The sequence below is a fragment of the Rhea pennata genome, chromosome 2 (assembly GCF_028389875.1).
Source record: "Rhea pennata isolate bPtePen1 chromosome 2, bPtePen1.pri, whole genome shotgun sequence".
NCBI lineage: Eukaryota > Metazoa > Chordata > Aves > Rheiformes > Rheidae > Rhea > Rhea pennata.
In genome coordinates, this window is record NC_084664.1 from 6,698,334 (window position 1) to 6,720,227 (window position 21,894).

At 45.2% G+C, this 21,894-nt stretch overlaps 1 protein-coding gene across 4 annotated transcripts in view; it reads left to right on the top strand.

The window, feature by feature from the left end:
• The first annotated feature begins 720 nt into the window (after positions 1-720).
• LOC134136755 (sodium channel protein type 5 subunit alpha-like) overlaps positions 721-21,894 on the top strand; it is a 213,825-nt gene continuing 192,651 nt past the window's right edge. For all 4 annotated transcript variants that reach the window (XM_062568777.1, XM_062568778.1, XM_062568779.1 and 1 more), the window contains exon 1: positions 721-884. The gene's annotated coding sequence lies outside the window, so the exon portion shown is untranslated. The remainder of the gene's footprint in view (positions 885-21,894) is intronic.

Below are 21,894 nucleotides of genomic sequence, written 5' to 3' on the forward strand. Positions count from 1 at the left end.
CCATCCTCTCCCTTCCTCATCCTTCTCCATCCCTCCTTCCTCGCTCCTTCCTCTCCATCCCTCCTTCTTCCATATCCTTCCCCATGCTTCCTTCCTCCCCATCCTCTCCCCTTCCCATCCTTCCCCATCCCTCCTTCCTCCCCATCCCTCATTCTTCTCTATCCCTTTGCATCCTTCCTCCTTCCCCATCCTTCCTCCATGCCTCCTTCTTCCTCATCCTTCTATCATCCCTCCATTCTCCCCATCCCCTTTCCCCCATCCTTCCCCATCCCCTTTCCCCCATCCTTCCCCATCCCTCCTTCCTCCTCATCCCTCCCCATCCTCCCTCCTCCACCATTCCCCATCCCTCCTTCCTCCTCATCCTTCCCCATCCCTCCTTCTTCCCTGTCCTTCCTCATGCTTCCTTCCTCCCCATCCTTTACCATCCCTCCTTCCTTCTCATCCTTCCCGCCTCCCCGTCCTTCCCCATTCCTCCTTCCTCCCCATCCCTCCACCCCTCTCCCCCCCGGACCCCCCGCTCCGTCGCCGCTGCCCGGCAGGGGGCGCCGCGCTGCCGGTGCCGCCGCCGCCGGGGCCGGTGCCGTCGGGGCCGGGCCGGGGCGGTGCCGTCGGGGCCGGGGCGGTGCCGTGGGGCCGGGGCGGCGCCGTGGGGCCGGGGCGGCGCGGGGCGGCGCACACGGCGGCGGCGGCGGCGGCAGCGCCGAGCCGGGAGCCGGGAGCGGCGGCGGCCGGCGCGGAGGGCAGCGGCGCGCCGCCGCGGCGCGGAGCGCACCGAGCACCATGGCCCTGGCCCCGGGGAGTGCTCGCACGGGGACTAAACTCTGTGGATACAATGAAGTGAATCTGGGACTCTTGGTTTAGCGGGGAAAATTAAATAAACCAATGTAAGTTCCTCTTTTTTGCTTGTTTGCTAATAAAAAGGACGCCACGAAGACGCCCGGTTCTAAGCGTGTCCGAGGAGGAATTGGTAGCTCTGGGATTTTACCCTTCCCCTGCTCGCAGACCCAAACTTTCCCCTCTAGACCCGCTCCCCTTCCCCCGCGCCCCTCGCCGGGTGCCGCTCGGGGCCGTCCCGCGTGGGGAGGGTGGCGGAGGGGCAGCGCGGGGGGCGGCGAGCAGCGGCCGCGGTGCTAAAGCTGCGGCTTCGCTGCTGAGCGGGAACTCTGGTTGCAAATCGAGCTAGTTTTCCTCTTGCTTTTGCCTCCAAAAGTGCCATGCAAAATAATAATAACAACAACACGGAAGATACTCAGCAAATAGTTTGGTGAATGTACTGTGATGGCAGATGTGTTTGAATGGAAATTTAGTAGCACATTTGGAAGGGAAGAAATTAGTTAAGAAGGGGTATTTCCATGGTAGCAGGGAAAATTTTTCATTCTTCTGTTTCATGAGACTATTACTAATATTACTTGTTGTAAGACCTGACATAATAGATTATGTGCTTCTCTTGCTCACCTCGGAGTGGTTTGTAGAGCACCTCTGCTTAAAATATTTGCATTTTTTACCAGCCCAATTCAAAAACTCTACTTGAGTTCTATAAATAAAATTAAAAAACAACAACAAAAAAAAAAAAAAAAAAAAAAAACACGGAGAGCAGTGCTGCACTCTGGCAAGGTGATCATGATTTTGTCAAGATAGCCTAGAGGGGAACAGGGACATACTGGGGGCGCCACACAGGAGAATGAAAGCTGAATTAAAGCAAAACTTATGCAATCAGAGTGTGGATGTAATGGGATTTTTTTTTCCTGGGGGATTGGGGTGAAGAGGTGGAGATGAGCTTCTAAAAAGCAGAGGCGCGCACAGGCAACACACATACAGAGCAACAGGTCTCATTTTGCCTGCAAAGGATGAGTTGAGGTTAGTGGGTGCTTCAGCTGAGCCTTTCCAGCTGTGCCTGGAGCAGATGCTGACCCCAGATATGGGTGCCGGGTGCGAACTGGTGGCCCCGATGTCCCCCACCTCTGGGGGGACGAGCAACTCCTCCCGAAAGATCGGTCATAAACGCGGCGATTCAAAGAGGATTTGTCAATACTAAAAATAAACAAGCCCGCAGATGTGTCCTATAGGGTCATGAGCAGTTTCAACAGTTCTGGGGCTGGTTTGCTGGTTTCCCGATTTTGCGTGTCTTTGTGCGTGCGTGTCCTGTCCAAGGTGCTGAAGTGCATTTTGCTGTCATTTCCGAGGATTTAAGGGTTTTGCAGAGGTGATGGCTGCAGGCTTCCTCTCGTGTTAAAGCGGCACAGTTTGAGTTGGAGGGTACAAGAGGAAGCAGGGATGTGTTTTCAGACACGTATATCTGATCCGTCCTTTTGGCGTGGGAAAGCAGGCCAGGTGGAGTCGCAGATGGATCCGGCAGATCCTATAAGCTTTTGGTGGCAGAGAATCGAAAAGGTCAGAGCTGCGAGGCAGGGGGGAGTGGATCCCCCTTATCCTAATGGGCAAAAAAGTGGTGCTTTTGAGGGTGTTGCTGCTGTTGGTTTGAGTATATTGCCTCCACTGAGACATTAGCTGCTTCCAAAAAAATAGAGGGGGATTCAGTGTTGGAGACAGGATGGGATGGAAATGATATGAATGGGATAGGAATGATGAGTGATGGTTTCAGAAATACTCTTTTCTGGTGTAAGCCTTTTCATACGATTAACAAGGTTGAAAGAGATCTTTAGAAACAGAGGCTACTTAAGAAAAAAATCTGTTTTGAGGGGGGGAGTGTATCAACAAGTAAGCAATATTAATGGAAGGCTGCAGTGCAAGTTGTGATATTTTCATATTTATATACCAAAAGATCTGAGACTTTAGTAGTATGCAATTCTTTGTATGAGGTGAATCACAATATTGCCAGAAATAATCATAGGGGATATGATAAAGTTAAAACTCATACGTGGCTGGAGAGCAATGTTGTGACGTGCTTTTTCTCAGTTCTTGATATTAATCTGATGCTATGCATAATAGAGATTTGTTCTTCTGTCTGACTCTTTCAAAGAGCTTTGCAACCACAAAGGGTCAAATTCTGATGCCTGTGCTCACATGGATAGTTCACACTGTGAGGAGCACTGTAGATTTAAAGCATGCACAAACTTGTACAGTACGGTAGAGCACTGATATTGTTTCATACCCTCATTTTAGAGGAGGCTAAACTGTTTGTCAGGGATCTCAGCGGAATTCAGTTACATCGCTGGGTATGTAACCCAAATACCTTGACCATGAAGGGTGCATGTAGACCAGAATTCTTCCTAACTCTGAATGATAGCTTGTGGGTACACAGTTTAAAACTGCTTCACTGTTGAAAGCGTTTTACTCCTGACTTGCATCAGAGGTGTCCCAGTGCTCACTGTGGTAGATAAACACTGGCAAGTCCAGTGAACACCTACCAGGACTTCGGCAGGCTCCAGAAAACTGCGGAGTAGTGTGCTTTTAAAAGGAATTAGTGGTTCCTTTAAAAAGGAATAGGAGAACAGGGAAATATAGCTAATTTTTAATTAAAAAATCCTGTATGTATGATACTTGAAGAGAATTGATACCTTATTTTCTTATCCTTTCATGAGCATTTTCTATTTAGTATCTTGAGGGAACGTTTTGTACATATATGTGAGAAGAGAACATTTGGGGTCGCGTGATAAGGCGTTTTGGGCTGCTGTTTGGAAATCCTGGTCATGCTTTTCTGAAGGGGCAGGTTATCATCTGGCATCGTCTTAGATGCCTTCATATTTGGAAACTCAGTGTGCAAGATCTGTTGTTTTCAGAGGGCGGATACTCAATCCTTCCTGAAAATTACTACCTTGTAAGTTGTCTGCAATCGTCCTTAAGAATTACTTTGGAAAATTATAGGTCTGATAGTTAAAAGGTGACAAGAAGTAATTTCTTAGTTCTATCAAATAAAACTCATGTATCAGAGAAGTGGCATCGCTCTTAAGTATATGCTTGATTTTTAAGCTTGTGTTTACATGCGCTCTTGAGCTAGGGCTTTTCATCACAGTACAGAGCAATTTATATCTGAAATCCTATCATTGCTTCTTATTTTTACTGTCTAACCTGGAGGAAAGTACATAAAGTCAGTTGGTTTTGTTCCTGTTTCGCATGGTGAAAAATCCCTTTGCGTGTAAAGCTGCAAACAAGTTCAGATAAACACGTGTTTATTTATCTTTTGGAAAACGTTGTCCTTGAGAACATTTACCAAAAGAAAACCCTGGTGATATTCCCATCGATCTTGGTTTAGTATTTACTTTGCAGACCAAACTAATGGGCCCACTTTGACCTGGCTCTGTCTCTTTGGGTTTATCTTGCAAAGTGACAGTTTCTAAATCAGGAAGGAAATCAGGTCACATTTCTGGCTCTGCAGGATTTATCTCATTGCTCTTCTTTCAAAGTAATTAGAACTACTAATAATGAGGAAAAGAAAACTTTTTCAGAACTGGAATGTCCCTAACCCCTCTCTCCTTCTTGCAGTTTTTGTGTCACGGAAGAGATCCAGGTAGTTCAGAAAGTTGCTGTGGAGGAGCCTTTTGCTCCGTTATACGGACAGGGACTTCCCTGAAGTTCAGCTGTGGTGGTCACCCTTGCAAAGACACCTTGCCTTCCTGCTGTTAGTAGTGTTTCCTCATTTCTTTTCCCCACTCCTTCTGGCATGGAGCACTGTGTAAGCTCCAGGTTGCCCATCACAGTGGGGTGAGATTCCTCCATGCTGCTGTCCAGATTTCAGCTCAGGAGAAAAACCAGTCTCCACACAACCTGGGGACAGAGTGGAAGGGGCAATAGAAGCAGAACGGAAAGCAGAGGTGTCATTAAATACTTATAGACCAGCTCTTATGACTGTGATTTGTGTCCCTCCTTTTTTAGACTTCTTATCAGTCGCAGGGCACTGATGCATATTCCCAAGAAAGATGGCAAATGAAGCACAAAAATTCTCTCTTCTCTAATGCAGCCACCTTTGAGAAGGTGTGACCTGGCCCCCTGCTAGGAGGTTGCCTTGCAAATCCTTCCAGTGCAAAATTCCCTTTGATGGTAAAAGATCCCTTATCTTTCACAGCAAAAGCATACCTCTTTGCTCCTTGGAATGAACAAAAAGCCTTTTTAATTACAGTTCTGCATGACAAAAAATTACTTGCTTTTTACTTTTTTTATCGTAATATTGCAAAAGTTTTTTAAATGTAGTGATATTGCACATCAAAAAATAAGATTGTACCAAAACATGCTGAAAATTTAAAAGCACTGTGGTAAGCCCTGAGACTGTTTATTTCAACTTTCAACTTGAATTGAACTTCTCTGATTCACTAAGCTTCGGTGAACACGGCTTTCTGCTACAATTTTAGAGAGCTCTAACCTGTTATACATTATATTTAAAGCTTGCTGTATTTGTCAGGTACTAAACCTATTCTATATTCAAGTCATTGCTTGAAAATTATCTCTGTGTTGTGTTTTACTAATTTGAGTGCAACTCCAATATTAATATGGGTCATTTCAAAAAAATACTGACAGTTTGTGTTTAGGTGCATAAAAGCTAGGTGACTAAGAGGAAACTGTGGACATAGGTAAGGTGTCTGTGTCAGAAGCAAGGAGTGTCTCTGAAAATTCATGGAATTTGCAGGCTGAACCTGATACATCAGGTTTTAGGGGCTGGGAGGGTCTCTTTTTTTGCTGTTATTTTTGGATGTTTTGCAGAAAACTGAAAACCAATGCAATGCAAACTTATGGAAAATATCTTTTGAGATATTTTAGTTGGAGATAGACTAGATATTTACTTTTTAGCCCAAAATCCATTCTCAAAGCCAGTATTATTTGTAAAGTGATTTTTCAAAGATTCTTTTTAGTATCGTAATGAGTTAGTCACTTTATCCAAGGAAATGGACAGTTTAGTTTGTGTCTTGGTGGCTGAATATCCCACTCTTCCTTGCGGGTGGCTTATAACATGCAGAAGGCGGGGGTCAAATGAGCTCTACATGTGTCACAGCATCAGGTTTACAAAACCAGAGGCCCACTGGATTCCAGGTAATTAAATCAGCACAGCGCAGAGGGGTCATTTCTAGCAATTTTAAATGAATTAGATTCACCTCCATGGGGAGCCTGCTCAAGTTTTATGCCCCACTGTCAGCCCTCTTCAGACTTCAGAATTCCTGCTGATGGGCTGCACAAGGGCAAACATTGCCCCTGAGAAATCCTATAAAACATGAACTTTGAAAAAAAAAATCCTAACAGCGATGATTAAATAACCAAGAAAACCCTATTGTGTAAATCTCATCGATGTAAGCAGTCCTGGGATGAAACGTTCATTTTTTCCCCCATGGTGTCGCCCTTAAAAGTGGAAAAGCTGTTAGAGGAACGCTTTCGGTGGTGGAAGCAAACTCGGCAAGTCTCCGCGACGTGCCGGAGATGCAGGAAACGCTGCTGGATGGGGGAGAGGGGGGGAAGGGAGGGCGCAATCACGCAAGAATTTTAACCCAGACCAAACAGCTTCGAAACGCATCATTAAAGTATTACAGCTTGACCTGCAGACAAGCGTTTAGCGTAGTCTGAGGTCTGACACTTCAGAAGCTGTTACATAATGCACAATTACAAAATCACGCTCCAGCCTCTTTAAAATACCTGCCTTATTATAACCGGGTAATTATGCCGCGTTTAATGGAGCCGGGTGCGGAGGGCAAGGCGGTTGCACGTACCCAAGAATATTACTTTCCCTGACATCGGCAGCTCAAAATGCTGTGTCTCCCGGACTGCGGAAGGCTTAATCCCTCCGAAGCCCCCCAAGGGCGGCGTCTTCACCCCGGTTCCCGGGCCCGCTCGGGCTCTCGGGTTACAGGGGTTGTCCTTTCCTCCCGGACGCGGGCTCCCGGCCACCGCCGCTCCCCATATTAGTGCAGAGCGCGCTGCGGCGTGACGCAGCCGCCCGCTCTCCCTCGGCGGGGGGCCGAGCGCCTCGTCCTCGCCGCTTCCCGGCCCGGTTTCGAGCGTCGCGCGCGGAGCTATGCGCGGTTCCCGTGCCGCCGGACGCGCTCGCGGAGCTGCCGGCAGCGCCTGCAGTGAGAGGGTCTGGAAAGCGCTGCAAGTATCTTAAGAATTTTTCTTTATCTGTTTTCAACAGCGTTTCACGTCGAAAGGTCTAATCTCCCTCCGTGCGCGCGTGTGGTTCTCGCTCACGTGAGCGCAGGGGCTGCAGCCGGCGTGGGCTCGGCGTCGCCGGGGAAATAACCCCCGCAGGGCTGAGGCGCGCGGCAGAGTTCACCGGTGTGGCCGGGGGTTTGCTCAAGTTTTCAGAGCTCTTTTATTCCCTACGTTGGCCGAAGGCAGGGTTCGAATTATGCTCTCGGCTCTGTCGGCGCAAATCCCGATCGACTTCGTTTGACTCCAGATTTACACAGAAGTTTCCCTAAGGACTTCCCATTTTTTGCTCCAGGTGACAGTTAGTGTGCCAGCGTCAAAATACATCCAATCTAGTCGGATTCCCTGTCTTGAACCATTAATTATTCTCTGGCAAATATTTCTGAGAAAGAGCTGTTGTATTTGACCCCCCCCACCTCAATAAAAACAATATGCAAATTCTGTTGCTAATTTTAGAAAGCAATAGGGATTTTTTTTTCGCCCTCTTGGAACTATAGATGTTTAAAAGATAATGTACTAAGATTTAAAAATAGCGTGCAATTTTACATTGCAGATGAATAGTTTCTCTCATTCTTAACGTGTTTAGATTTTTTTTATTTTTGGTCTTTCTCAACAGACAGCTGTTAGATAAAGAGAGAAAAGTAAATAGTTGTTATGAGACCATACTGCACAGCTAAAAAAAAAAATGAATCATCATATCGGCATGGAAAGAAAAAGCCCAAATAAATCCCCTCTTCCTGTACTTTTTGCCCCCATCCCATCCTTTCTTAATACTTCTGTAGTAGTACTTGAGCTAAAGAAGCACTTTAGTTCATGGACGTAATAGCTTAAGGTCCAGAACTAAGTTTCTGTAGGTCCATGGTGCTCCTGTTGCTGCTGGTTTGGTGAGCTTTAAATCCAGGCTCTAAATTCTTCACAGGAAGATGAAATTTGTGTAGAAACATTCATAAGAAAGCCTACGCATTCCTGTGATCTTTTACCTTCAAGGGAGGTTTTTGCGCGTTGCACTGGGTTTTCTTCTCCACGAAGCTGACAGAAGTCGAGAGATCCCGAGAGTTTTCTCATGACCGCGCAGCGTCCAGAGGAGCAGCCGGGAGTGCTCCACGCTGGTGCACACATGTCCCAGGCTTTCTGCTATAGCCAGGGGACTTACACATGCAGGGCTGCTCCTCACATGGACTTCTAAGAGTCTGATCCATGAAGAATTGGTCTGTTTATTAAAAGAACCCGCTGGCTGTTTTACTCATTTTGTTGATCCTGGGAGGTGCTGGGCTGATAGGTCTCGTTCCGTGTTTTATGAGCCGAATAGCTGTGATCCAGCCAGGATCTCTAATTTTCAGCTATTTCTCGATGGATGCCAGAAACACCTCAGGAATATTGCACTGGGTCATATGCTGCCTCTTCTGAAGAGACGTGGCAAAGAGAGTGCCACACTTATAAAAAAGAAAAGAAAAAGAAAAGAAAAGAAAATTCCTGGTGATTCTGGACTCCTGGGAACAGAGCAAGTGGGTGAATAGCAGATTATGGCCTGAAAACATCGAAAGATTCTGGGTTGTGGTTTTTCTTTTATTAATTAGCTAAAGCAATGCTCAGAACCTGAAACCAAGGCTTTTAGGCACATCTCTGGTGCCTAATTCTGCTCGCTGTCTCATAACAGAGTGAAACAGGAGACTATTTACTGAAGTCGGTGATGCAGCGTCAATGTGAAAACAGCAAAAGGGAAATGGAGGGAGGCTTTGTTTATGAACATAAAAGTCCCCTGGATAGTTTAACACTAACAGTGAAAATTACTGAATAGCTGCAAAATGCAGATTTTAAATGTAGCTGAAATAAGTTTTCTGGAACACTTCCAGAACTATTTTAAGGGCCTGATCCAGAGCCTGGTGATACCAAAAGTAAAGTTCCCGTTGACTTCTTTGGATCAGGCATTACATTTCTGAAATATTATTTCTCCTCTTGGAATATTCTAAAGATTTCTTTTAGATGTTTTTTGGTTAAATGTCGTATCAAGTATGGTGTCTTTTGTATCCCTTTATTGCTTGGATTGGTTAAACATAAGAAGGAAATAACAGAATAATTTTGTTACTCAGCAAATTCTGATTTGTTATGTGTTTAGTCATTCATTGGACAAGCCTGAGAAAAACATTTTTGGGGTTTTCTAGAGATGCCTGTTTTTACCACTGGTCTTGTTATGGATCTGTCCCAAGACCCCATGCAAAGGTTCTTGACTCAGAGATGCTCAATTTCTGTAAAATTCTGTGAAGAGAGGCTCCTGGCTAGAAAGTAGAGAGACTCAAAGGAGCTCCGTGAATAAGAAAGTGACTCTAGTGTGGCCTCAGCCACGCTACAGCACAGTACATATCCACAAGATAGCAGGTTAGTTAGGTAAAGTAGGTTTTTAATAGAACTTGTATTGCGTGGCATTGCATTGTATTGTATTGTTTTATGTATTTTATTTTATTTTATTTTACTTTGCTTTATTTTTATTTTCATTTTATATATTTAGTATCCTGTTGCCAGGCCAGTGACTGCTTAACCTACATTAACCGCATTCGTGAGGTCAGGTAATGCCAGATGTCGGTGACATAAAGCTAACTACAGAGTTATAAAGAGAATTTGGGAAACAAAAGCCAGAGTTTCCAGTCCCAGGGATTATCTCATTTTCAATCTCATCTGAAAAGACTCTGTGGTAAAAATTTAGTGCCTGATCCACACCTGCTGAAGTGCAAAGATTTCTGTTGACTTCAAGAGGCTCTAGACAAGGCTGTTGTGCTGCAGCCTGGATGTTGTGAGGTCGAGCTTGGGTGTTTCAAGAGCAGGGGAAGCTCCTCACTGCTTCTCACTCTTCTTCACCTGCCTTGGAGCAAGACAGTGCCCATGGCATCATGTTCCCTATGTTTCCACTAGACGGGACGCTAACGTGATGTGGCTGGGAAGGCAGAGGGGTCAGCAGGGGTCATTTCTCCTTAGGGCTCTGGTGTGTGTTGGCTTCTCTTCTCCAGCTCTGCCAGTGACTTTCCACCTCTGACATCCCCCTCCTCTGTAACCCCATGCGTGAGTGAGCTCCTGGGCTGTTCTCAGCAGGGTCTGTCCTAGGGCCCAAGGAGGTGAGAGAGTGGTTGAGAAGTTGTACCAGGGACTCTGGCCCTTCCTCTGCTCTCTCTTAATATAAAATCAAGCATAAAGCAGGGGTTTTGCAAATGTAGCTTCAGCACAGTTGCACATGCCCCATCATGCTGGGAACCATCACCTGTGGGTCTGTTCACAGATATGCACTCGGGCATCGCGGGGACACAAGGAAAGGAAAATGGAGGGTGTCCCTGACCCCTGGTAATCCCCAGCTGCCACAGAGCCTCCTGGGAGGCACCAGTGGCCAGCGCAGATTAACAACCTGCGACGAGGATGGGCCTGCTGCCAGCACAGCGCTGGGATCAAGGGAGCACAAAGGTGGCCCAGAGCCACCTTTGGGCCTCTCCTCCTCCCCTCAGGGCCTTCCTCTCGTTTTATAAAACAAACCTAGCCTCTGCCGTCACTTGCAAGCAGAAACATTCTCCTCCTAAGCATTGCACAGTGTGTTTACAACGTGGTGCACTTTGTGAGGTAGCTGAGGTGGAGCTATTAGTCAGGATAGAGTCATCTTTTTTAACCAAAGAATGTTTTACTAGGGCAGAGATGTGCACACTGTCATCCCGCTCAATGAGCCAAACCAGGGCCTTCAAAGCACAGATCATGATGGCACAAAGCTGGGAACCATCGTCCTGGGGGGCAGATTGTAACAGGCAGCTCTAGTGCAGAAGTGGGTAATGAGCTGTGCCTCATGCTCTGCACTGTCCTCCCTGGCCCTGCCTCCTCCAGTGGAAGGAGCAGGAGGGAATGGTGTGAGGAGTGTTGTGGCCTGGTAGGGTGGGATATGTTCTCAGCCCATATTACCCTCAGCCCGCATTCCTCTTGGCCTGTGACACCCTCAGTCCACGATACTCTCAGCCTGCAGTGCCCTCGGCCCATGATGCCCTTGGCCCACGATGCTCTCAGCCTGCAATGTCCTTGGCCCACAGTGCTCTCAGCCTATGATGCCCTCAGCCCACTGCGACCTCTCTGCATGATGCCCTTGGCCCATGATGCCCTTGGCCTGGAATGTCCTCAGCATGCTATGCTCTCAGCCCATGATGCCCTCAGCTCGTGATGACCTTGTTCTTTGGCAGCGGTCAATGGCTGTAAAACTACTGCAGAGCAGCCACATCAGCCCAGTGGTTTGCAAGTTTATTTTCCAAGGTGGAAGACAGTTACACTGTCTTTATGGCAATACAGTCCCTATGGAGTAGTCAGGGAGCAATGTTGTCTTAACTTCTCAGGGTCCGTCACATTTCCTTCTCATGGATGTTACCCCGAATCCCTACTTAGTAAGGAAACAGACTGAGCAGTGATATGTGGCCCTCAGAAAGTTTGCTGTCTCAATTCAAATATGTATTTGAGACTTGGATACTCTGACCTAGAAACCGTGCTAGGAAGTGCATGAGGGCAGGTATGCTTCCAGTACACAGCTCACGTGGTGTTTCTCACACCAGACATTTCTGGTTCTTCAGATGCTGAATAAAACCCAGAGGGATGCTGTGGAAAAATACAGCATGACATGGTGAAAACAGAATTGTCTTTAGATTACACTCTACCAAAGAGTCTGACTTGGGTCCCACTTGCAGTTAAGAAATAGGTAATAACTTATTGAAGATCTAGCAAGGTAGGTCTTTGCAGTTAAAAAAATGTACACTGAACTTGGTTAGACATGCTGTTGTATTTTACCAGCCTGTGCACAGTCCTAATAATGGTACAACCCTCTTACAAGGGGATTTTCCCTTCTCACTTCAGTAACCGAGATTTCACCTTGAAGTGCAGATCATCATCAGTTCCTATTCATTTTAAATTGTGGGAGCTCAACTTGCTTGGCAGTTTTCAGGACCATTTTGCCCCAAACAAGACTCAGAATGAGATACTTCCCACACTAAGGTTTGTGGGAAGAAAATATCCTCCTGCTGGTTTTAATTTTTTTCCCAATGCTAGTTTGAAAGCCAGTTTTATGCTCATAGCTAGTTTTGCATATATTTGAATTTTTTCCTCATATATTATTTCTTCCAGGAGGCTTCTGTAATGTTAACAAATGTGCAAGTTGTTGTGATTAGCACGGGAGATTATTGCTTATAGCAACTACACGATGTGTTAGGCTACCCATTAGTCTTGCTGTTAGAGCACTCTGCAGAATTCAATAAGTGACATTATTTACACAGTTGCCTTTATGAGCTCAGAAAACTTTGCAAAATGTATTATAATCTAGGCAATAGCTTTGCTAAAAAGCAAGTTAGCTTCATTGATCGTAGTTCTTCACTTTGGTTACTGAACTGCACTCTAAAAATAAATTCAAAAAAACATAATTGAGATCAATGGCTAATTGATTTTAATTTGTCCTGTTCAGTTAAAAGCAGAACCGATGCTTTCTGGAATGTTACTAATGTTCAGGAGCTTTATAGAGCTGTGTATATGAAAAAGCATCAATAGCAGAATATAAGATCTCTTAATTTGGGCTTCATACGGAGTTTTAGGCACTTAAATGTGAGATTGAAGTTCAAGTGTTCATCAAAGTCCTATGAGGATCTTCACTGTCAATGAAATTCCTATTAAAAACTCTCCTGTGAGGCTCTGCTGCCTGTAAAAGCCAGTTACTTGAACCAGAAGTTGCAGCAATCCACCGACTGTTGAAGAATAGGCCTCCACATGGTATTTGGATCGTGGTTTGGCTGGAGAGAGCCTCAAATAGCAGAATAACGGGGGAGCTGCCGTGAGAGCTGTGCTAGTCATGCAACAAGAGTGCAGCTGAGCCGCTTCTCAGCGGCTTTAACTTTGGATCCGGGACCTTAACAGCGTCCCCGAGGGCAGGGATGGCCTTTGTGGCTCAGCTATGTCCCTTCCTCTGCTCTGCTCCCAGCGGAGTTGGGGGCTCGGGTTGCAGTTCCCACCCGGTGCCTGTCCTCACGCTGAGCGTCGCGGGAATCGCTGCGCCCGAGACTAGCGATACTTTGCTCGGCTTTGCTCGGACCTTGCTGCCTCGCTGCCCCGGCTCTCCGAAATCCCGTTCTGCTCCCTCCGCGGGGCTGTACCCGCCTGCGTGTTTTACCGGACCACCGGCCGCGAGCGCCTGGGGAGGAAGGAGGGAGGGCAGAGCCAAAAGAGAGGGCAGTCTATTTATAGGGCGACTATCTCCCACTCCCTGGCAGGCTAGGTGCCAGCGAGGTGGTGTCGCGGGGCGACACTTCTCTGGGCGTAATTCAGCCCTCTGCTCAGCACTGGAGCAAAAAATAAGTGGAGATCTGAGCTATCTTTCTGAGAGTTGGAAGGGAGGGACCATTTGCCCATCTAGGTTTTCAGTAATGTTTATTTCTCACCGTTGCATCTGTTTATATTTAACCGGATAGCCTCCTCATCCACCCCATCCCATTTTATAACAAAGCTGCAGGAACACTTTATACTTCTGAGGCCCAAACACAAGATTTCTATTTATGCCTTTCAGCTTGTTTGGTGGTGGTGGGGAAACATGCAGGCTATAAGCTCAGCCCCACAATTCAGGGATGATGAAACCATGAAGTAAAACCGTGATCACCTACTCTGTCTCCAGAATAGCCGAGGACTCTTAAAAATTCATTGCTGTTGAACTAGATCATATTCCATTTGGAAAACGGAAACTGTGGGTGATGGATTGTTCATCAGTCTTTGGTAAATTCACAGTCTTTGATAAATCACAGTTAAATTATTTTGTTAAAAAGTGCCTAATTTATATTTCTTTTCTTCCAGTTCTGGCTACTAGATTTCTTCTGTCTTTGTCTGACAGATTGCATAGCCCTCTATGATATCTATAGTAGTAGTGTTGTTATAGCTATGTTTGTCTGAGGATACAGGTACAGTGAATAATCCATCCTGTGCTTTCTGTTTGGTATGACTGAGCACTCCGCATCGTTTTATTCTGAGCCCATTTCCCAGCTCTTTAACTGTCCTTGTGACGCCTCCCTAAACCTTTCTAATTTATCAGCACACCCCGGGAGTTGTAGCCCTCAGAACTGGACACTATACTCAAGTATCATTCCCATCCAGTTAGAGTACTGGCCTCTAAGCCTTGACTACCCGAGCCCTGCATCAGTGATTCCATTACTTTGCCCAGAATGCCGACAAGGTGACAGGCCCTCAGATCTTCCCGTTCATACTTGTCACCTACTGCCACAATTGCAATTTTCTTCTAGTATTTTGCAATTTTTTCCAGTGTCCCTATACATAGGAAAGCAACAATGACTCTCAGGCTACGTCTTGGCCTCATCTTTACTAACTCTTGGGTGTAATTATCCTCACTTCTTGGTTTAAAAAGTGTAGCCATAGAAGCTGCTGTAAATTGTTCTTCTCTATCACTTTTAAAATGAAAGGAATGGTGTCCTCGGTATGACACTACTCTGTCGCATGGGTTTTTCCCGAGCTCAGAACATCTGACTAACATTTGAACTTACAGAGCATACACTGAACATTTCTGCCCTTTCCTTGGTGTTGTGCCTGACAGAGCTCATAGTATTCATTTTGTTTCTTATGCATTTGAAAAGTTCCTTCTTGTCCTTAAAAAGGCCAGAGATGCCTTAAAAAGGCCAGAGATGACTGTAGCCACAGATTTTTCACTGTGTCTTTTCACTTTATCATTGACATCTGAGTTACATTTATTATTCTTGACTTTATTTGGTTCTGTTTTTTCCCCTTTTCTTTTCTTTTCTTTTCTTTTCTTTTCTTAAGTATTCTGCCTGGTTAAGTGCACACAGCATTTCTTTGCACTGTGCAAGACATTTTGCTCTGCATAGGAGAGGAGGCAGAAGCTTTTCTGAGCCCATCACTGTCCAGGGGAGCGACCACACTGTCATGCTGTAGGGGGACATTTCCCTTCTCACAGCCCTGCCCGGCCAGTTTGGGATATGAAGGACAATGCAGCACGTATTTGGAGAGAGCTGGGAAGTTAAGGAAGTGAAAAGCCCTCAACATCTCAGAAAGGGTGAAATTCATTCTCTGCAGAAACCCTCAGCAGAGTAAATCTGCTTCACATCACCAAACCCTGATCTGCTTTTGGATGAGGGGCAGACTAAGGGCCCCTTAACACAGAGCCAGCTGGTAGGTGCACCCACAGCATATTGTGCGATGGCAACAGAAAATGCCTCTTTCCTCCACTTTGAAATATGGTTACAACATCATGGCTCTTCTGTTTTTCTACACACATAGTTGTGACATAGATAAATAGTACCAGGATCAAAACCAGAGACACGCTACAGCCACTTTTTTTTCCCCAGCCAAGCAGTAAAGCACTTTCTCATCTCTGACCTCATCCTAAACTAGAGACTGCAGTAAGATAGCCCTCTTTGGGTGTTCAGTGGCCTCCAAACTCTCTCGCTCAGGTGAAACATCCACGACTTCTGGATATGCTCTCTGCTCTGTGGGAAGGTCCAGGCTGGGCCAATGAGCTGGACACTAAAGCTTATGATTTCCTATAGCATGGCTGAGCCCCTACAAGTCAGTGCACTTTTCTTCTATTTACCTGAAAGTATCAGAATTCAACCTTTCAAACCCACTGATCCTAGGGTCCTGCCGTGAGAAACGCAAGGCTCCCTGGCTGTGAGTGAATATGAACTTTGGACTGATGCATATTTATTTATTATTATTTTGTATTTCATACTGCTGATTGTCCTAGATGCAGAGGAGGAAAATGACTTTCAAATGAGAAAATTTTCATTACCCTACAGCATAGCTATACTTGGAACATGAACTTTAATCAGTTATTTGCTTCGAAAATATGTAGCAAAACCTCAATCACTGCTAGGTTGCTCTCTCATCTTTGTATGAACTATAGAATTGCAGTACTTGGAAGAAACTTTATTCTTTGTGAAAAATTTAGGCTGTTTGTAAGCACCACATGGCAGGGACCATCCACCTTCCCAATGTGCTCTGAGAATAATAATAAATATTAGTAATAATGTTGAATTTGGCTATACCAAGCATCTCGCAGGTACTCAGCACTGAGTGGGAAGAGCAGCTATATCTTTCAGAACTGATTGTGGGAGCTGCCAAGGGCCCATATCGTCAGTCATGGTCCCACCAAGCCCAACAGGCAATCCCTGCCCCAAGAGCTCTTGCGTTGCAGCCATGCAAGTGGTTGTAGTAAAGAGCTGCCAGAGGAGGATGTTTTTCCAGGACACAGTCAGAGAGCTACTTAGCATAGTTTTATATGCTGCTAATGTGGTTTTATTGCTGTAGGACCTGACCTACTATAGCAGTATGCTGCAGTATTGCGTGCAGTGGATGTTTTCACTCATCTGGAGCTAGGCCAATGAGCTTCCTCTGCATGGCTCTAGGTGGGCCTAGGTGTGCCCACCTCTCCCCTGCACTGGAGAAACTGGTGGTTCACATGACTGTGAATAGAAAAGATGGGGGAGTTAGTAAAGGGTAGGCAGGAGCTTGCCCTGCCTTTGCAACTGCTGTGACCTGGATGCTGCAGGGTACCAGGAAACCTGCTGTTTCTACAGCCTGTATGGGAGAGATGGAGAAAGGACAGCTCAGTGCTCCCCTTCACAGTGCAAGGCCATGGGTTTATTTTCCCCTCACTGCAGACTCCAGGGAAGAGATGAAGGATGAGGCAGAGGAAGGTGGGGGAGAACGGAGAAAGCGCTGGTGGGACAAAGAGCCTTCATTCATCCTGACCCGTCACCAGAACCACAGACTGTAGACTCTTTCTCCATTACTAGTACATACGTGTCCTCCATGGCCAAACTAGCTTGTCTTGCCATCATTTGTAGTCCTTAAAGCATTTAACACAATGTGGAATATTTAGGAATCTAAATTAAGTTTTGTGTGTTTTTGTGTTGCTAGTTTTAACTTCCTTTCGCATTTTTGCAGTATGAAATCTCTACAGTGAATGCTTTCCATTTGTTGTGCTTTTCATGTTTTTTTTTTTTTTTTTGATGATTAGCAGCATTTTGCATTTGATACACAATTTTCTTTGTTTTTTCATAGTTAACTGTTGATCCAGGAAACAGCATCTTCATTGGGAGGCTGATTGCTCTCTGAGGTGCTTAAATACAGACCGAGAAGCCTCTGTTTTGGCAAATGGTGACTTCTGCATCAGAATAGTCCATAAGGTCTTTGTCTGTATTTTTAAAATCTGAAGAATTGCTAGCAAAGTAGCAATTCTGTATTGGAAATGGCTAAGAGTTTGTGTTACGGATATAAAAGCTTTGGATGCCAATGTGATTTTACTGTCAAGTACAGTGAGCACAAGAGCATGTGTAGCTTTAAGTCCAGGGAGGTATTCATATCAGTGGAGTTACCTGCCTTTATTATTTTTAATTTATTTTGTAAGTGTAAGTTTCTGTTCTTGTCTCTTAACTGTTTAAAACATTCTCTTGTCTCTCTGAAGGGCGAGAATGGATAAAGTCACACAACAGACTGAGCATGGGAGCTTTGGAATTAGTCTCAATTTAGTCCGATCCAAAGACTCCTCGGATGAGCAGAGCTGAGCTATCCTCCAAAGAAAAGGGTGTAGCATGCAGAGTCTGGGACTGAGAGAAGTAATGGAGAGGAGAGAGCCTCTGTTTTGGGAAGAGAGCGTATATCTGCTTGAGCCTGGGAGATGGACAACACTCTCAGAGCGATGTTCACCTTGCATACTATGGAACATGCTGTACAAGGTCACAGGCATGTGACAGCAGCTGCCAAACTGGACTAGAAAATCCAGGGACTGGATCTCAAAGAAGAGAAAAAGCGATAGCTGCTGCCTTAAATTAATGACTTAAGAAAAGAAAAATAGAAAGGGAAAGGGAAAGAGAAAGGGAAAGGGAAAGGGAAAGGGAAAGGAGACGGGGAAGGGGAAGGGGAAGGGAAAAACAGCAAGGAGTATCTTAAGTTGCATCCCCTGGGTTTATTCAGTCAACATCCTTCTGTCATAGGGAGCACTATTTTTCTCATTTTGAATTGTTGGAACTGAGGGTAAGTTGCCCAAGGTCCTGGAGAAACTGCGCTGCAGAGAGTTGACCCTGCATCCTACATTAGTAAACCAACTACTGGATCACCTCTTCAAACCATACAGCAGAGAGAGCTCCAGCACCCTTCCTCCAGCCCTAGGGGCCAGACTTCTCCTTCATTCCAGGTGTAGCTTCCTAGAGCAGATGTATCCACCACCAGACATTTTTTTTCCCCTCAATTCAAATTCTGCTTAGCAGAAGTTCTTACTTTTGCTTCTTCCTAGGTAGGAAAACTTCCCACCCCAAGAGACAGCACTAGGTTCAGGCTTTTAGCTAACAGGAGCTGAGTGTGAACCCAAAGTTAGATTCACTGCACAGCTTGTACAGTTGATAAGATGTAGAGGGAAGACTACTTCTGGATGGCAATTTGTGTAACCTGAGCCAGTGCTTGGAGGTGCCTCTATCCCTCCACTGAATCCATACGAAGCCTAGAGTAGCTGCACTCTTAACGTTTGTGCTTTGCTGAACTGAGGTGACTCTAAATGTGGTGTTTTGGTGATCAAAAGCTCTTTTTCTTCAGTGAGGCTGAGTTTTCATGCAAGGTCGATGCTGCTCTCCAGTTATCAAAATGGACCTCTATTGCTTAGCTTCTGCTCTGCATGGAAATTGTCATGCACATTGAGGTCCCTCTGTGGGAATAACAGAGCATTCAAAGTGTGTCAGCATGAGTGGCTCTGACCCTGAAATTTCTTAGCACATTATAGATACTTAAAATGCAGGCTCAACAAAATTGCTGAAAATAAATAGAAGAGTTCAGCCCTGAGAGTAAAATGTCTGCAGAATATTAGAAAAGAAATCAAAAAGGAAGAAAAGTTAAGAGCAAAAGGAGGAGAACATATATTTCTAGTTCAGCCAAAAGAACAATTGTAGTTGCTAGTAGCAAGAACAGTTTCGTCATCCGATGCATGGACTTCTTCCAGCTTGTCACAACAAATACTGCAAACCCAAGGCTATTTGTTGCATTAGAAATAAACCAGTGAGCAGAGGAAGCTGAAGATCAGGTTGGCACGTAAGTTAGGCACCAGTTACCACCTATGAAGTTATTCTGCAGTTTAGCAAGTAGGAGAACTGGTGAAAATGTGAAATGACATCAGTGACACACTTGGTGTCCCACCTTCTCTGAACAATGTTGATCAAGTCTAAGTGTTACGTCAAGCCTCAAGTGATATTACCATCTAGTATTTCGTTAGGAGTATTTATAAGGCATCTATCATCCTGCAGCTGGGGTTCACTTTGATATAGCTGAAGACCAATTTTTATTCTAGGACTAGGGAGTGCACAGCAGCCACTAACTTCAGATCATAAGTGGCATATTTATTGGAGATTAATCTAAGAAGGAACCTGCATGCAGTTGTGAATGAACAGAAGGGAATTATTTATCTCACTCTGAAGATGGAGGAGAGAGATTTTTCCCAATATGACTGAATTGCAGAGGTAGGATCTGCCCTTACACACATCTTAACCCATGATAGGAGAGGCTACATCAGAGTAGTAGTACAGCCAAGGCTCAAATCTTTCTATGTTGTTAAGGACTTGCACCCTGATGTCACATGGAAGTGAACTGGATGTCAGATGGGGAAGTCAGATGTGTGCATATTCCCTGTGTAATGTGCTCCAGTATGAGCACCTGATTTGTTCAGAAGGTGGATAGCTTCACATTGCAGTTTGCTAGATTCTTGGCAAAACAGTTTCAAAAGTTAGCTCCAGGTTGAGTATGTTGCAATAATACAACCTTGAAATGACAGAGACCTGAATTACTTTGATGAAAACTCCATTTTAAGAAGATATTTAGTCTTCTGGATACTTGAAACAAAAGAAAGTCATTCCTACACAATGCAGCTAGAAATAACCCTCCAGTCTGCAAATGACCCAAAGGACAAATGTGGAAAGGGAGAAGATGAAGGAAGCCCACATTTTTCCCGTTAAAAGTATTCTAATGTACTTTCCTGCTAGACATCACTCTGATTTAGCTTTTTGAGGTAAAATCATCTGGTTTTCCTCAAGGTTTCTATCTATTCTGGGAACTGGATGATCAGAGAGACAAGTGAGCTTCACCTTTTGGAAAAGGGTTGCAAAACAGTTTGTTACTGGCTTCCATAATGAAACCATGTAACCAAGGCCTGTATGACTTTGCAACCCAGATTTTACTCAATGTATTAAACTTTGATCCAAGCAGAGCTGTCAACAAGATAAAGGAATGCAGAGAAGAGAGTCAAGGGGAAAGAGCAGTTGGATCAACTAACCTATGGGAGCTCTCTGGAAAGAGATGCAATTGGTACTGTCTGCTTTGTTTTTTGATGGTGACCTTGAGGCTACCCCCAAGACAACATCTGCAGGACATGCAGACAGTAAATTCTGAATCCCAGAGTCAGGTACAGCAAATGTGCCCTTTAAAAACACAGGCTTGTTAACGTTTGTGGGTTAATCTATCAGTACACAAGCTATAGGCTGCAGGTGAAATGCTTACGGGGGCAGAAAATGAAGAGGGACAGAGCACGGGGTGCTTAGAGAAGCTTTGGAGACTGCTCTTTCAGACATGCATTGACCAATTCACAGAAAGCAACTCCATCAGCTTCAGTCAGGCCTCCTAGCTGCCTAAATTGCATCTTCTCCTTCTGTTTTTCAAAGCTGACAGCATTGATCTGCCTCTTGGCCACTGATCTTTGAGGTAAAAGCTGCCTCCAGAACCAGAGCTTGACTGATGGTAAACCAGCTTGCCCATTCAATGGGAAGAGGACTTGCAGTTGTGGGAATAATTACTACATTCTTCGACTGGGAGAGGAGAGGCAAACCTACCTGTGTAGGACTTGCACAGAAATGGCATTTTTTTATGAGAATGTCTGAAATCCTTCTTACAGGCACACTATTAAACACTTCTCTCAGCCTGGCCACAGGTCAGTCTGAAGTCCCCTGAACTGCTTGCCCTCTAAGTAGAAGCCAGGGTTGAATTCTCCTGTTCAGTAATTCTGCTACTCATAATTAAGGATGTTGGGTCATTGCTAAGCATGATGAAGAGAGCTCAGCTGCCTAAAGCATTACCCACAGAGGTGCATCTCGTTGGCCGTGGTTGGGGTTAGATAGACACAGCCAAAGGCAGGCTTTGTCTCCTGCACTTTGTGGCACTGCATGCAGTGGCAGACCTCTGCACTTAGCAGGGATAGGATTTGGACCACAGCTGGTAGCCAGGCAGGCTGCCAGGGTACCAGGCGCTTCAACCATTTCTCATTTTCTGATGCACAGCAGCTGAACTACAATTTTGTGGAAGCTTTGAAACATGTTCAATTTGCCATGCAGGGAAATGTCCTGTTACTCCAATGCTTGTTTGCATCCATTTGTAGCAAAGGCACAAGAGTTTGAGAGTTATTTCCCTTTCTGGCTTAAAACTTGCTTTCAACGCAACATTGTGCATGCAGGCACAAAACCTCTTGTTAAGATACAAAGATCCTGTTTCTCGGTACAGATCTACACTGTGGTGCATGTAGCCAGGGAAATAAAGCTAAAAGTGCGTGTAAATTCAGAGCTGCTTTTGTAACTCTCGTATACCATATGCTGCTGTCGAGGAGAGTAGGATTTCAGCTGAGCAATCAAGCTCCTGTGGGAGTCTTTCAATGCTTCTCTGCTGCCCTAGTCAGAGGCTTTGCATGAAGTTCCTACCCTGTATTCAAATAAGGACTGAGCACAGCCAGGGATAGCTTTCATGATCCAGCTATTCTGTATGGTGCTT